The 14,394-nt window shown below is 46.5% G+C and overlaps 1 long non-coding RNA gene across 25 annotated transcripts in view; it reads right to left on the bottom strand.

Moving 5' to 3' along the window:
- Nucleotides 1-2,069: 2,069 nt before the first annotated feature.
- The window catches only part of LOC137206133 (uncharacterized), a 116,388-nt gene continuing 104,063 nt past the window's right edge, over nt 2,070-14,394 (bottom strand). For 20 of the 25 annotated variants that reach the window (XR_010934470.1, XR_010934454.1, XR_010934458.1 and 17 more), the window contains 2 exons: nt 13,793-13,846; nt 10,551-12,497 (listed from right to left, as the gene is read on the bottom strand). This is a non-coding gene — a long non-coding RNA (uncharacterized lncRNA). Of the gene's footprint in view, nt 9,393-10,550; nt 12,498-13,792; nt 13,847-14,394 lie in introns of those variants that run through there. The other 5 variants (XR_010934465.1, XR_010934466.1, XR_010934469.1 and 2 more) reach the window with 5 other exon arrangements.

Raw genomic sequence — 14,394 nt, 5'->3', positions numbered from 1 at the left:
CCAAAAAAAAAAACAAAGCCTGTTAAATTCACATTACTGTTTTTGCTGTTATGTCTATTAGGTTGGCAACGTTTTTTTCCTCCTATACTATTGATGAGAATATAAATTGATGCAACTTTTTTACACACACACACACACACACACACACACACACACACTCAAAAGTCTTAAAAGTATTCACTTCCTAAATACAACATGGTATCTTGAATTTTCCACGGAATGGAAAAAAAACATTAGGAAGAAAACTGGTGAAACCAAATAAAATCTGGAGTTTAGTGAATAGTAGCACACCAATGTTACTCGATGAGCTTTGACAAATATAATCTGGCTGGGTAAGATATTGATATTAGAGGAAGCTGGGTGAAAGGTATATGGGAACTCGCTGTACTATCTTTGCAACTTTTCTGCAAATTTAAAATTATTTCAGAATGAAAGCTTTATTTTTTTAAATGCTCACATTCTTTTACCCAGAATTTCACTTCTAAGGTTTTATCTCAAACTTATCAGAGATACGATGGACACTTACATACAAGGATATTGCCCCACTTGTGATAATCATAGAAATGTGGAAATGAGTATGTCCAAGAATAGCATGTTGTTAGAAGTTATAATAAGATATATATAACATATATATAACTTACATATACATATAACATATATATATATATAAGTTGTTATAAGTTATGGTGCATCCAATGATGATAGAATGTGGTCAGAAAGAATCACACTATAATAATATTTATTGGCACTGAAAATGCTTACAATAAAGGTAAAGTGAAAGAATTAGGATACAAAACTGTATATATTTTAAGCACAATATAATTCTTTAAATGATGTACATAAGCAAATACACCAATACATTGAAGGTAGTTATTAATGGGTCATATAATTAGAGTGAATCTAAGTTTCTTCTTAATACATTTATGCATATTATAAATTTTCTACAATGAACGTATATGATGTTTAGAATCAGGAAAGAAGCTATCAAAAATCCCCAACCCATGGCAGTTCCTCAAAAATTTAAACACAGAATTACCATATGACCCAGCAACTCTGTGAGGTGTATACTCAAGAGAATTGAAAACATGTCCACACACAAAAAAAACTTGTACGTGAATGTTCACAGCAATATTATTTATAATAGCCAAAAAAAGAAAGCAATCCACATATCCACCAGGACAAATGCAATGTGGTATATCCACCCAATGGAATATTTTTCAGCGATAATCAGGAATGAGGTACTGACACGTGCTATAACATGGATGAACCTTGAAAACATTATGTTAAGTGAAAGGCACCAGACACAAAATGACACTGATTGTATGATTCTATTCACATGAAATGTCCAGAATAAGTAAATCCATAGCGACAGAAAGTAGATCAGTGGTTGCCAGTAGGGCGTAGGGAGTGACTGCTAACGGGTTGGGGTGATGAAAACGTTTTGGAATTAAATAGTGATGATGGTTCTGCTACCTTATGAATATACTAAAAACCACTGAATTATACACTTTAAAGGGTAAAGTTTGTGGTTTGTGGATTATCTAAAAAAAAAAAAAGAGAGAGAGAGAAAGAAAAAAATTCCCCTACCCAAATGCCACATTTCACTGCTTCTCATCATTTCCCTTTAAAAATTTATTTTCTTTACTTCTATTTCTTTTATTTATTTATTTATTTTGCAGTACACAGGCCTCTCACTGTTGTGGCCTCTCCCGTTGCGGAGCACAGGCTCTGGACGCACAGGCTCAGCGGCCATGGCTCACCGGCCCAGCCACTCCGCGGCACGTGGGATCTTCCCAGACCGGGGCACGAACCCATGTCCCCTGCATCGGCAGGCGGACTCTCAACCACTGCGCCACCAGGGAAGCCCTATTTTCTTTCATTTTAAAAGATGCTAGGCTGGTAGAGTCCAGCTGCCACCACAAAGCCAGACCTTTGTAGGCAGGGGAGGCGGCCATCTGTTTATGGGGTGGATGGAAGGTGACTGTGACCTGAAATCGCTCCTCATCGGTTCCTTCCTTGCCACCGGTTAGTCCTCTTCACCTTCTTTCCCTCCCTCCCTCCCTCCCTTCCTCCTTCCCCCAGGCACTAGAGCTACACTGCCCAGGGGACCCCACAATGAGGAGCTCATCCTTAGAGTTACCCTTTGCAATTGACACTCTCTCTTAAATCTCCCATAGAAAACACAAGTTTTCTGGGATTTTAAATGTAACACCTGTGTGGGAATTAACTGATCTGAGCCTCCAGACATACCACTGGCTGAAAGGGAAGGCCACACAGGAAACTTGCCAAGGGCAAAGGGAAGGGGAAGGTTCCCAGCAAGCTGTGCCTCCTGGGATGGACAAGTGTTGGTGGGGTGCCAGGGCACTGGCGCTAGGAACCTTGGAGGAGGGAGGGAGGACAAGGGCATCAAGGCAAATACACTGACTTCCCGGTCCTGAGGAGGTAGGTCCGCTTCTCAGCCTACTCGGGCCTGAGGCCCCTTACTGTGAACTCTCAGGCTTGGAGGCCTTTTAGATGTCCTGAGCGGATGATGTTGCTGCCTGGAAGAGCGGGAGCAGAAAAGGGGAGAGAAGAGGAACAGAAAGGGCTGGCAAAGCTCGCGATGGGTCCCTCCCCCAAACCCTTCCCCCCACAGCCCTGTGGAGGACTCGGCACTTAAGGACGCTCGGCAATGTCAGTACTTGTGTCCTCAGTCCGTGTCAGTTGAGCCTCTTGTTCTGCTGGAAACCCAAGGTCTCTGGTAGCCTTCCTAAGAACACGGGACGGGGCCAAGTATAAAGTAAAAAGAAGATTCAGTTTCGAAAAAGTATACTTGAAAATTTACCCAGTGGGCTACCCGATCACCAGGTTTCAGGTAGAAGGTGGGAGTGGAGGGGAAACTCATGTGTCAGGGTCAACAGTTCTGCCCGTCTAGCCATCTCCCCCTCCCTTCTTCTGGATACAGCGTCTCACTTTTCTGAGGGAGACCTCCATCTCCCTCAATTCCCAGTGGGACTGTCAGCACAGTATCCAAACCTGCCCATGAGACTCTGTCTGGAGATCACACAAGGAGGCTGGCACTACTTCTGTCCAAAGGCAGCCTTCCTGTTCCTGAGAGTCTAGGTCCAATTTTCCTGGACTTCCTGAGGCCTCAAGGTCAACCCTTTCTTCAAGGTGGTGAGCTAGGATTCTGCTAATAAATGACCTCTTTTGGCTTGTATCAGCTGGACCTACACTGATAAGGTATGCCAAACATGATGCAATGGTACTAAAAATTCCCATTATTTACTGATTACCTACCATGTGCCAGGAACAGTGAGGGGGCCTGTCACATGTATTATCTAACTCTCTTTCCATAGAAGCAGAAACCAGGACTCAGCGGATTAATACCATGTCTACAGTTCCATAATTAAAGGAGATGGAAAGGGGATTCAGGTCCAGTTTGATCTAGCTTCCGAGTCTAGGCACAGTCTCTTGTTCTCTCGCTCTCCTTTCTTCCTTCCTTCCCTCTCTGTCTCTTTTAGACTTGGACCTTGGGGCAGAGAGCTGAGTTAACCAAACTCCTCAGTTCCTGGCACTTGATCACCATTGGTCCACATAAAGTCCCTCTCTTGTTTCATTATCCAAGTTCTTCCCACCTCACCATACCACTTTCTCACTGCCCAGGATCATGGTTCGCAAGTGATAGGGTCTGGCCTCTCACTGACAGGCACTCCAGGTATTTGGGAGAATCTAGCCTCTGGGTTTCTTTATTTCCTTGAGAATCAAAATCCAGTTGGACCTGGGAAACTTTTCCTGTTGACTCTCCAGCACTCCCATCAATTGGCCAAACTATCAGCCTTATTATGGGCTCAGGCCTGGGCTGGACTGAGATGTGGAATTAGTAAGAAAGGGAATGACTGAGTCTCTACTCTCAAGGATTTTAAAGTTCATACATCCATCTAGTCAACAAATACATATGGAGCACAAACTTCATGTGCGAGTTCCAAGGACAGAAAGATGAATGCAACAGTTACTGCCCTCTGAGAGATAAGAGCCTCCTCCACTAGTAGGAGAAGAAAATTAAGCAACAAGACTTGTGTCACAAGTAGGAGAGATGCAGGAGAGGTGAACACGGAACCCAGGCCTGGGCATGGTGTGGCTCGTAACATAACCCCAGAAGTGATGAAGAAATAAGAAATATAAATCTATAAGTACATTTGTTTCTCCTTATCTGCCTCAGCATTGCACAATAATGGTGGGTGGATTTTTCATCAGACTTGGAGGGGAAGTGTGGGATGGCCAGACTTAAAATGTGGACTATGGGGCATGCAGTAAATTAGATGTGGGGAGCCCAGAGGACACCTCAGACAAGGAAGCAGTCATCCTAGACTAGATCTGTCTAGGAACCAAGGGAGGCCTGCCTGCCTGTCAAATGGGACACAGATGTCCCCATATGCAGATGCCTTCACTGGAGAAAAACAGTGTGTCTAATATGAATCCCAATCAAAAGACACAGTGCAGAAGGCTCTGCCCTGCAGGCAGGACCTCAGAGCTGGGCTGCTTCCCACACGGGATAGGTAGTAGTGGGGGCAGTTTAGCTAACAGTGCCCATTACAGGTCCCAGCACAGAGCAGGGCTCCAAAGCAAAGGTTTCTGATCATTGAGGAATGTTCCAATATTACAGCAGACCCCCAAATGGTGTGGGCTTCCTTGTGAGGTAGTAAGCTGCCTGCTATGAGAATTCTTCAGGCAGAGGCTGCAGACCCTAAACAGAAGTGTTTTTCAAACTTTTGGTGATCTATTACACATGCACACAAACATTAGGCAAAAAAACAAGTTTCACAGATGATACAGGTAAATGATACTTACTCTTTCTTCCATGTAGTATGCCCTAATATTTTTATTCGATTTCATTTTTAATAAATGCTTTTAACCACTAAAAACTGGTTTCACGAGCCACAAATGGGTCGAGACCCACAGTTTAAAAACACTCCTATGCTAGCCAGCATGTTCGATTCCCTGACCTCCACAGTACTACCATTTCTCTTGACACCAGTGAGCACCTGTAGATGACTTACCCCATCAAAAGGGTGATTCTCTTAGAGCCGAGCAGGGACTAGAAGGGGAAGGTTCTGCTGACAGGTACAAGGGCTCCCTGGTACAGCTGCCTAGAGACCAAAGCCGCCGATTCATCTGACCCAACAAATATTTATTGAGTACCTACTATGTGCTGGGCACTGTTCTAGTGTCTGTCCCATGAACAAGAGATTAAAAAGCCCTGGAACTTCCCTGGCAGTCCAGTGGTTAAGACTCTGCACTCCGAATGCAGGGGGCACGGGTTCAATCCTTGTTTGGGGAACTAAGATCCCACATCCCGGGCGGTGCAGCCAGAAAAAACAAAACAAACAAACAAAACAAACAAAAACCCCCTGCCACGATGGCAAGAACATAGGGAAACTGGAACCCTTGTACATTGCTGGTGGGAATATAAGATCGTGCATCCTTTGTGGAAAATGGTATGACGGTTCCTCAAAAAATTAAACATAGAATTACATGGCATATACCTACAATGGAATATCACTCAACCTTAAAAAGGAAGGAAATTCTGACACATGCTACCACATGGATGAACCTTGAAGACAGTATGCTAAGTGAAATAAGCCAGACACAAAAAGACAAATATTGTATGATTCCACTTATGAGAACAGACCCAGAATAGGTCTACCTAGAATAGACAAATTCATAGAGACAGAGTAGGATGGTGGTTACCAGAATCTGGGGGAAGAGAAGAGAGGGAGTTATTGTTTAATGGGTAGAGAGATTCAGTTTGGGATAATAAAAAATTTCTGGAAAAAAATGGTTCTGAAGAACCTAGGGGCAGGACAGGAATAAAGATGCAGACGTAGAGAATGGACTTGAGGACACGGGGAGGGGGAAGGGTAAGCTGGGATGAAGTGAGAGAGTGGCATGGACATATATACACTACCGAACGTAAAATAGATAGCTAGTGGGAAGCAGCCACATAGCACAGGGAGATCAGCTCGGTGTTTTGTGTCCACCTAGAGGGGTGGGATAGGGAGGGTGGGAGGGAGGGAGATGCAAGAGGGAAGAGATATGGGAACATATGTATATGTATAGCTGATTCACTTTGTTATAAAGCAGAAACTGGCACACCATTGTAAAGCAATTATACTCCAATAAAGATGTTAAAAAAACAACAACAACAAAAGTTCTGGAAACGGATGGTGGTGATGGTTGCAGAACAATATGAATGTACTTAATGCCACTGAATTGTACACTCAAAAATGGTTAAAATGGTCAATTTTGTGTTGTGTATCTTTTGCATAATTTTTTTAAAAACCTGCCACATGGAACTTAGGTTCTAGAGGCACAATCTGGGGAAGAGCTCCTTAACAAAGAGTAGCACTAACTCTCCCCACCTCAGAGCAGGGGAGTAAACTCAGAGTAAAACTACATCCGGGTTCTGCAGAGTAAACTACATCCGGGTTCTGCAGAATCTGGGTGGGGTGGTAGAAGGGGGTCAAGAGGCAGGAGGGCGGGCACAGGTTCCCACACATTCTCTTCACACAGAATATGTGTTTTCAATTTCAAGCAAGTTCAGATAAAACTCTGGGAAAAGGCCACCACATAGATTCATCAGTTGTAACAAACACATGGACCCAGCGGGGGGTGCTGAAGCTGGGGGAGGCTGTGTGTGTGTGGAGGCGGGGGATACGTGGGAACCCTTCCTCTTAATTTTGTTGTGAACCTGAAACTGTTCTTCAAAAAAAAAGTCTTTAGGGGAAAAAAAAGGCCACCACTACTTAAAAACATGTTTTTTCCCTAAACCACTGCCTTCCTTTTTCAAAATGACCACTGGTTGAGAGATGTTTCCATGAAGAGTGAGCAGGCAGGGACCACTTTGCAAGACGGGGTCCCCTGAGCACTTCCCAGGCGGGCGCTGGCTTCGTGAGGGGGATCTCATGAGGAGGCAGGGATTCGGGGAGCAGGAGACAGGCCTGGAAGGGTAGGGCTCTCAGAGCCCTTCTGGCCCTTCCCCGGGGCTGGAGCAGTCAGCTATCAGACCTCTGGCTCCAACTCCTCCCGAGGGCTGGGCTCTCGGCTGAGTCACCTCTGGTGGGGTATGGAAATGGCACCCAATTTTGGCCTTGGAAATCTTCGGTCCAAGTCCTGGCCCTGCCCTTTACAAGACACTTAATGTCGCAGCCTGTTTACTTAGCTGTAAAATGGGGATGACTGATACCACCTGTCTCCCGGCATACGACGTGCCATGACTCTGCAGGAGGACACCCAGCACAGTGCCAGGCACAGAGGAGGCACTCAGAGAGCTTTAGCGTTTGGGGCCCTACAGCTCAGGAATAGGGTCTGCGGGCCCCAGCTGTGCCGGGGGGCCCTGTGGCACTCCTATACCCTTGGACCTGCCAAGCCAGCCTGGCCAGTCCTAGCACTTGGTGGGGTGCAGAAGGGGCACCTCGTGCATAGCCACCCCCAGAGCAAACAGCCAGGGAGAGCACTGGACTGACGAGACAGCAGCCCTGGGATGCCTGGAAATGCTGTGGAGCCAAGCCATGGTTTCAGGAGCTGGTCTCAGAGGAAGGAGGCCCTGGACTGCCACCCCGCCCCACAAGCCTTCCGCCAGTGGCCGTGCCCTGGGCTCCCCCAAACCCCATCCCCACATGCGACACTCCTCCACCTTCCACACTGGCCTTTGACTTGTTGAAGGCAGGGAGCCAACCTGCTCATCTCTACTCCTCCAGCACTGTGTGATGAATCAGCGGAGGTGGCGGTGGTGGTGACAATGAGTGGATGACCATCACTGAAGCTATCTGGTACACAGCCCTTACCAAGGCTGTGGAATAGTTCTAAATGCCTCTCTTTAACTCAATTAAACTTCACAGAAGTCCTGGTAGGAGTGTACTATTGCCATGATCCATATTTTTAATGAAGGGACCAAGATGCAGAGAATAACTAGTCAAAGGTAACACACAAAGCGACCAAAGCAGGACTTGGACCCGGAGCCTCAGTTTGCCCTTGTACAGCTACTTACTCCAAAGTGCCTGGGCAAAGGTGCTCTCTGCGGACTCCTCGTCCATGGCAGAGGGAGCATCTTGGGAAGGAACTTTAGAATCCTCATGCCACCTCGCTAGGCATCCCCTCTGAGATGTCCCTGGCAGGGAGGCCATCCAAAGGCCATACAAACCCTCCATTGACAGGGAAGACACAGTGCGTCTTCCTCAAGCAGAACCTAGGCCTACTTCCCTCTAACTTGGGCCGCCCTCTGGACATACAGAATTTTCCCCTTTCACTCTCGGGAGACTCTTCGGGTATTTGGACTCACCTCTCTTCCCAAAGCTGATGTTCCTTGCCACATCACCCACTGCTCTGTCCCCAGACCCTCTCCAACCTGATGGCCTGCCCTGAATGTTTCCTTCTTTGTTAGTCTCCAGAAGCCTGCACTCCACACTGGACATCCACGTGTCCTAAGGAGCAGGGAGTGGAAATGGGCTGCACCCCCTCCTTTGTTCTGGGTTGGCACCTCCGGTGTGTGCCTGGGCTCTCTTGAGCCCCACACTCCTGGTCCACAAGGAGCCTGTGGAAAACCAGCCCCTCAGGCCCCTCCACAAGCCCATCTCAGGCACCCCCATTACGCACTTGGATGATTAAATTTGTTGAACCCAAATATATTAAATTTTCCCTTATAAAATTTCCTCTTTTTCCACCCTGATAAGACTTTCAAATCCTGACTTTGTCACCCCAAAGCCATTTACTTGTCCCTCCCAGAGCTACGTCATCTTTAGCTTAGAGAAGCCTACCTAGTGGGTCTTTATTGATTTAAATGTTAAAAATTGCTGAAAAGGACAGGTTTCAGTTTCCTTATCTATGTTGAAATCTAGGACTAATAAATGGATCTGTCTCTAGTTAGGCCGCCTCTCCCTGGAAGCACTGATTCAGGGACGTGAGTCAGCCTAGATGGGAAATGTGACAGCGGTCTTTGCCCCCGGGAAGAGGGTTCCACTAACATCTCCTCTACTGTCGGGAGCCTCATTTCATTCCATATGATGTTACTTTTTCTCCTCAGTTTGGGGGCTATTCTCAAGGGAGGCAGAGTTGGAAGCAAATGGGAATTGGGCCCCCTTTTTTTCTCTCTGACATGAATAGTCTGTGCTTCCCCCCAGCAGAAGGCCTGTCTGCCTTGTTCCTCCTCTTGACTTCAATAAGGAAGCAGACAAGCAACCTTTGTGCTGGTTGGGATTCCTTTACAATCTTTTCTAATTCTGGACTTTGCTCCTTCTGGACGTTCTGACATGGGTGTATCACACACCAGGTAGCCCGTGTACATGTGAGAAAACAGTAGGTTCATTGAAAATCTAAGCTCGTTGGTCTTCTTTTGCTGATGCCCTTTCTTCTCCCTGTTAAAATCATTTCTGATTTCATCATCAGAATCTAATTTCCACTAGTTAGAGTGCTTAAGCTCGAGTGGTTTTTCTCTACCCTTCACATTATATTCCTACCAAAAAAAAAAAGAATTCCATTAGGCAGCTTCTCAGAACCACCACACCAAGCCCCAATTCATTTCTGGCCAAAGCCCCTGAAATCTTTTTTTTTTAATTAACTTATTTTTATTTTTGGATGCATCGGGTCTTCGTTGCTGCGCACGGGTTTTCTCTAGCTGTGGCAAGCGGGGGCTACTCTTCGTTGCGGTGCACTGGCTTCTCATTGCGGTGGCTTCTCTTCTTGAGGAGCACGGGCTCTAGGCGCACAGGCTCAGTAGTTGTGGCTCATGGGCTATAGAGCACAGGCTCAGTAGTTGTGGCACACGAGCCTACTTGCTCCGTGGAATGTGGGATCTTCCCAGACCAGGGCCCAAACCATGTCTCCTGCACTGGCAGGCGGATTCTTAACCACTGCGCCACCACCGGAGTCCCGCAAACCCCTGAGATCTTTTCAGAGACTTTTGGTATTGTTACTTTAGTTTATTGTTGTCATTCTCCCCCGGGGAGAAATTTCATCGTTTTGTAGTCACAGGGCATTTGGAAATATCAGTACTAGAATTGTAATGTATTATGCACGCACACTATGTAGCAATCTACTGTTAAGACAGAAACCTCCTGGTGGTGTGGCACACCACCAACCCCACTGCCTTCTACTTAAAGGTTGCTTTCTCAGACGATATGGAATAAATGATCTTTGTCTCAGAAACAGCTGGCTTTTCTTTGAGGTCCCCTTACTTATTGGAGCACCCCTGCAGTCACTCAGGGTAACTCACAGAAGCAGATCTGGGGATCAGGTGGCCAGTGAGCCGCGAGGGGACAGGCTATGGAAGAAACAGAGGCCTGGCTCTGTCTCAGTGAGTGGGCTGTCCTCAAGTAGTGAAAGCAGTGAAAAGGGTGGAACTTGGCTTCCAAGCCTGCCCCCCACTCCTCCCTAAAAGCTCACCACAGTCCAAATCCCAGTGGTTTTGTCCTGCTCTCTGGTCATTTAGGCCACCCCATCCTCAGGTGGGGTCCAGATCAGAGTTCTCTCTCTACATCTACCTTCAGAATATCCGGAAGCCACTATCAAGAAGCTTTCAGATTGGAAAGAATTTATTCACAAATTCACACAGGTGAACAACGGAACCCAACAGTAACAGTAATGGAGGGGTTTCAGGCTATGAGGCTGACTAGGGCTGGGTGGGGAGGACTTGCCCGTGAACCTGAGATTACAGCATGCCTCAAGCCCATGACTAGTCCTAATCAGGGGCAGTTCAACAGCACCTAATTTATGCAGAATCACTGAGGTTCTCATGAACACTTTTCCTGAAAAGTGAAACTTCAATGCCCAACCACTTTAAAGTGAAATCTTGCTAAAATGTGGTCCACTGCTCTCTAATGCTTTAAAAAATGTCCTTTCCCCACATAAGTGGTCATTAGGAACATTCCCTAAGGAACTAGATAATAACATGATTGTGTCCCCTTCTTACTGTTTCTCTATCCTTCCCCATGGCTTTTACTTTCCTGTTATCTACATGTCTCTCTCTGGAAAAGACCTACTACCACCCTTCCAGGCAATTTTCTTCTGCAGTGGGTTGAGACATCAGATAGCCACTTTTCTTAGAAAAGTGTACTAAGTAAATGTCAACAGGCTTTGAGGATCTCAGAGGGATAAATGCAGGGGTTTTGAGGTAGCTATTTCTGTGGGTTCGGTTTTCAGTAACTTCCAGTTCCAAAGGGAGATGGGGCTCAAGACTCACTGCCCCCTGGAATGTTCCTTACGTATATTTATCATCCATCCTCTAACCAGGAAGATGTTTCTGTCACTGTTACGCTGCAGGCAAGAGCTCCCTGTTTTGCTTTTATTCTATTTGTTATCCATTAGCCCTCCCAGGTGAGCAGCACCAGTGAGCCCCACGGGGCCTGGAAGCTTTGTCTCCATGAGGAGCCTCATCAAATGGGATGAGGTATACAGCCTTGTGACACTTCACACTGAGCCAGCATCTTTCTGAGGGGTGTATGGAGTGCTTTATAGACTTCAACCTCCTTCCACAGCAAGGAGAAAGCATCTGTGGCCACTTCATGGCACAACCAACTGGGGCCCTGAAAGGAGACTCCACGGAGAAAGCAGAGCACCACCAGGTGGACCACACCGCTGCCAGTGCCATCATCTGCAAGCTCTTCGAGGCACCCAAAGGGCAACATCGGCACAGGGCCCCTTGGCTGTGTTCAGAGTTGTTCTGAGCAGTAATGATCTCACTCTGCATTTTTCACCCTGTGGGTTGTGACCCATTATTGGGCTGTGAAATCAGTTCAATGGGTTATAACCAGCATTTTCCTTTAAAAAATAAATAGAACAGAAAATATCCAAATGCATCACACGTAGTGAGTGTTATTTTTACAAAATTTTTGTTTCAGTTTTATATATCTATGTAGGTGTGTGCGGTAGTTGGGACATAAGATATATTTTTCACTGGAAGTTTGAAATGCAGAGACCTAATGCACATCCATCCTGCAGCTACATCTTCCTGAGATCCATCCCTGCCACCTCCACCCTCAACTGGGAAGCCAAATGGAATCTGTTCAGAGCCCTAAAACTGGCCTCACCTGGAAGGGACAGGAGTCGGGGAAGTCTTCTTGGAGGAAGTAGGGTTTACCAAGGCACGAGCAGGAATAGAGAGAGGGGGTGGCAGGGCAGAAGGATGGGACGTTCTAGAATGAGCAAATGAATAATTCATTCCAGGATCGCCTTCCCTCAGGAATGCAACATCTTCCATTATTTCTATTATACCGGTAGTTCTAAATGCAAATGCCTCTGGGAGAGTAGTGGAATGGCTTAATCTCTTACCAAAGGGTAACTGGTTGATATCAAGGGCCTGAAGAAAGCCAGAGTCTAAGAAACCATCAGTGGCAGAGTATGTGTGAAGCATGAGGGTGAACGGACGTCGGAAGATAAGACACTGCCCCCAACTGAATGTGCTGTCGGAGGATACTGATGGAGGATTAAGCTCTTCCGTCTGCAGATGTGGAAACCCTTGAGACCTGTGAGGAAAGGAAGTGACCCGTAGTTATTATTCATCTTCAAGTGAGAAGACTGATTTTATTCCCCAACAGTCCTCAGCAAGGGGGCTATTAATAATGAGAAATAAGTGCTTCTCTGTCTCTAAGGAGGGAGGAAGTAGTGGACGCAGGCCTTCCCAGAGGTGGATGCTTGTGAACTTGGCCCTCTCCTGCCTTCTACACTCACTCTACGACTAGACCCATGGCTTTACCTACCTCCTTCACAGTGATGACTCCCTGAAAATCACCAAAGGCTCAGGCCTACAGATCCAAATACTAACTTGGTGCTTCCACCAGAAGCCTCCACTCAATAGCCCCAAGGACAATTATAACAATCTCTGGCCCACTGCCCACCCCCCCTTCCGATAGTCTCAATTCTGGCTCATCCTCCACCTACTCAAGCCGCCATTCAGGTCAGCACCCCGTGAGTCACCCCAGACTCCTCCCCCTCCCTCCTTGCTCCCCACCCAAGGTCATCATCTTGGCCACCTCTCCACTCTGCCTTGAATCTGCACAGCTCAATCCTCCAGCCCTCACTAGCGCAGGGGCCACCCACTGATCTTCCTGCAGCCTGTCATGGCCACCTCCAGCCCAGTGGTTCTTAACCAAGATAAGCAACACGATGACTTGGGGAGGTGTTTAAAATCTAGATTCTGACTCAGTACATCTGGCCAGGTTGAGAATGTATATTTTGCAAAAGTGCCCCAGGTGATTCTGATGTGTGCCCTTCATTAAGAACTACTGCCTCCTCCTCCTCATTATTAATAACAACAAAAACAACAATTAACATTTTTTGTGCACTTACATGTACTTCCTTGTGTAATCTTCATGACAACCTTGTGAGGTAAGAGCTATCATCTACTCCCATTTTACAACTGTTGAAACTGAGGCACAAAAGTCCCATGGCTAGGAAGGGGGAGGACCAAAACATGACCCATCACTCCTAACCATTCTGCTCTCCACATACCGTATAGACTTGATATGTGGCTCCCTCCTTAACACTCTTTAAAGGCAGTTCTAGAAAAAGATGGCAACTTGGGGACACACTCATGACTTCCCTCTCTACCCAACCTCCCACCAACAGCTTCTTAACTCTAAAACACCTATCTTGATCAGGGTGGTGGATCCACAGTGTACACATATATAAAAACTCACTGAGATGTATGCTTAGGATTTGTGACTTTATGGTATGTTCATGACTCCTCAATAAAAAAGACCCTGAAAAAGTCACTTAAATAAGAAAAAGCCTAGCAAATGAGAAATAGGAAAAAACTTACATGCACAGAAGAAACTAGGAAGAAGCCTTCACAATGCTGCCAATTATGAATTCTCTAGAAGAAACACATTTAAGAACAGATTAAGAAAAGATCCCCAGGGACTTCCCTGGTGTTCCAGCAGTTAAGACTCCACGCTCCCGATGCAGGGGGCCCGGGTTCGATCCCTGGTCAGGGAACTAGATCCCGCATGCATGCTGCAACTTTAGTTGCAGGCTGCAACTAAAGATCCTGCACGCCACAATGAAGTTGTGTGCCACAACTAAGACCCTGGGCAGCCAAATAAATAAATATTGGAAAAAAAAAAAAAAGAAAAGAAAAGATCCTCAGAGCTAACCTACGGAAAATCATTAGAGGACACCAGGCTTGGAGAGCACACTGAGGGCACAGGCTAGAGACAGGATTGCCTGCAAGATGGAGAATAAAACCGCAGTATAGGCTGGCTTGGTTACAGTGGGGAGCATATGGCTGGGTGCTGTAACAGCCACAGCAGCAAGGACATAGGGGCTCTGAGGGTCCACAGGACTGTCTTTGGGCCAGAGACTGGGCGATGCCCCAAGTCAATGGCAGTGAGGGGCTTCTTCCTAAAGAGGCCCCATGTGATT

This window comes from Pseudorca crassidens, chromosome 14 (genome assembly GCF_039906515.1).
Source record: "Pseudorca crassidens isolate mPseCra1 chromosome 14, mPseCra1.hap1, whole genome shotgun sequence".
Lineage (NCBI taxonomy): Eukaryota > Metazoa > Chordata > Mammalia > Artiodactyla > Delphinidae > Pseudorca > Pseudorca crassidens.
This window is presented reverse-complemented; position numbering and strand designations above follow the sequence as displayed.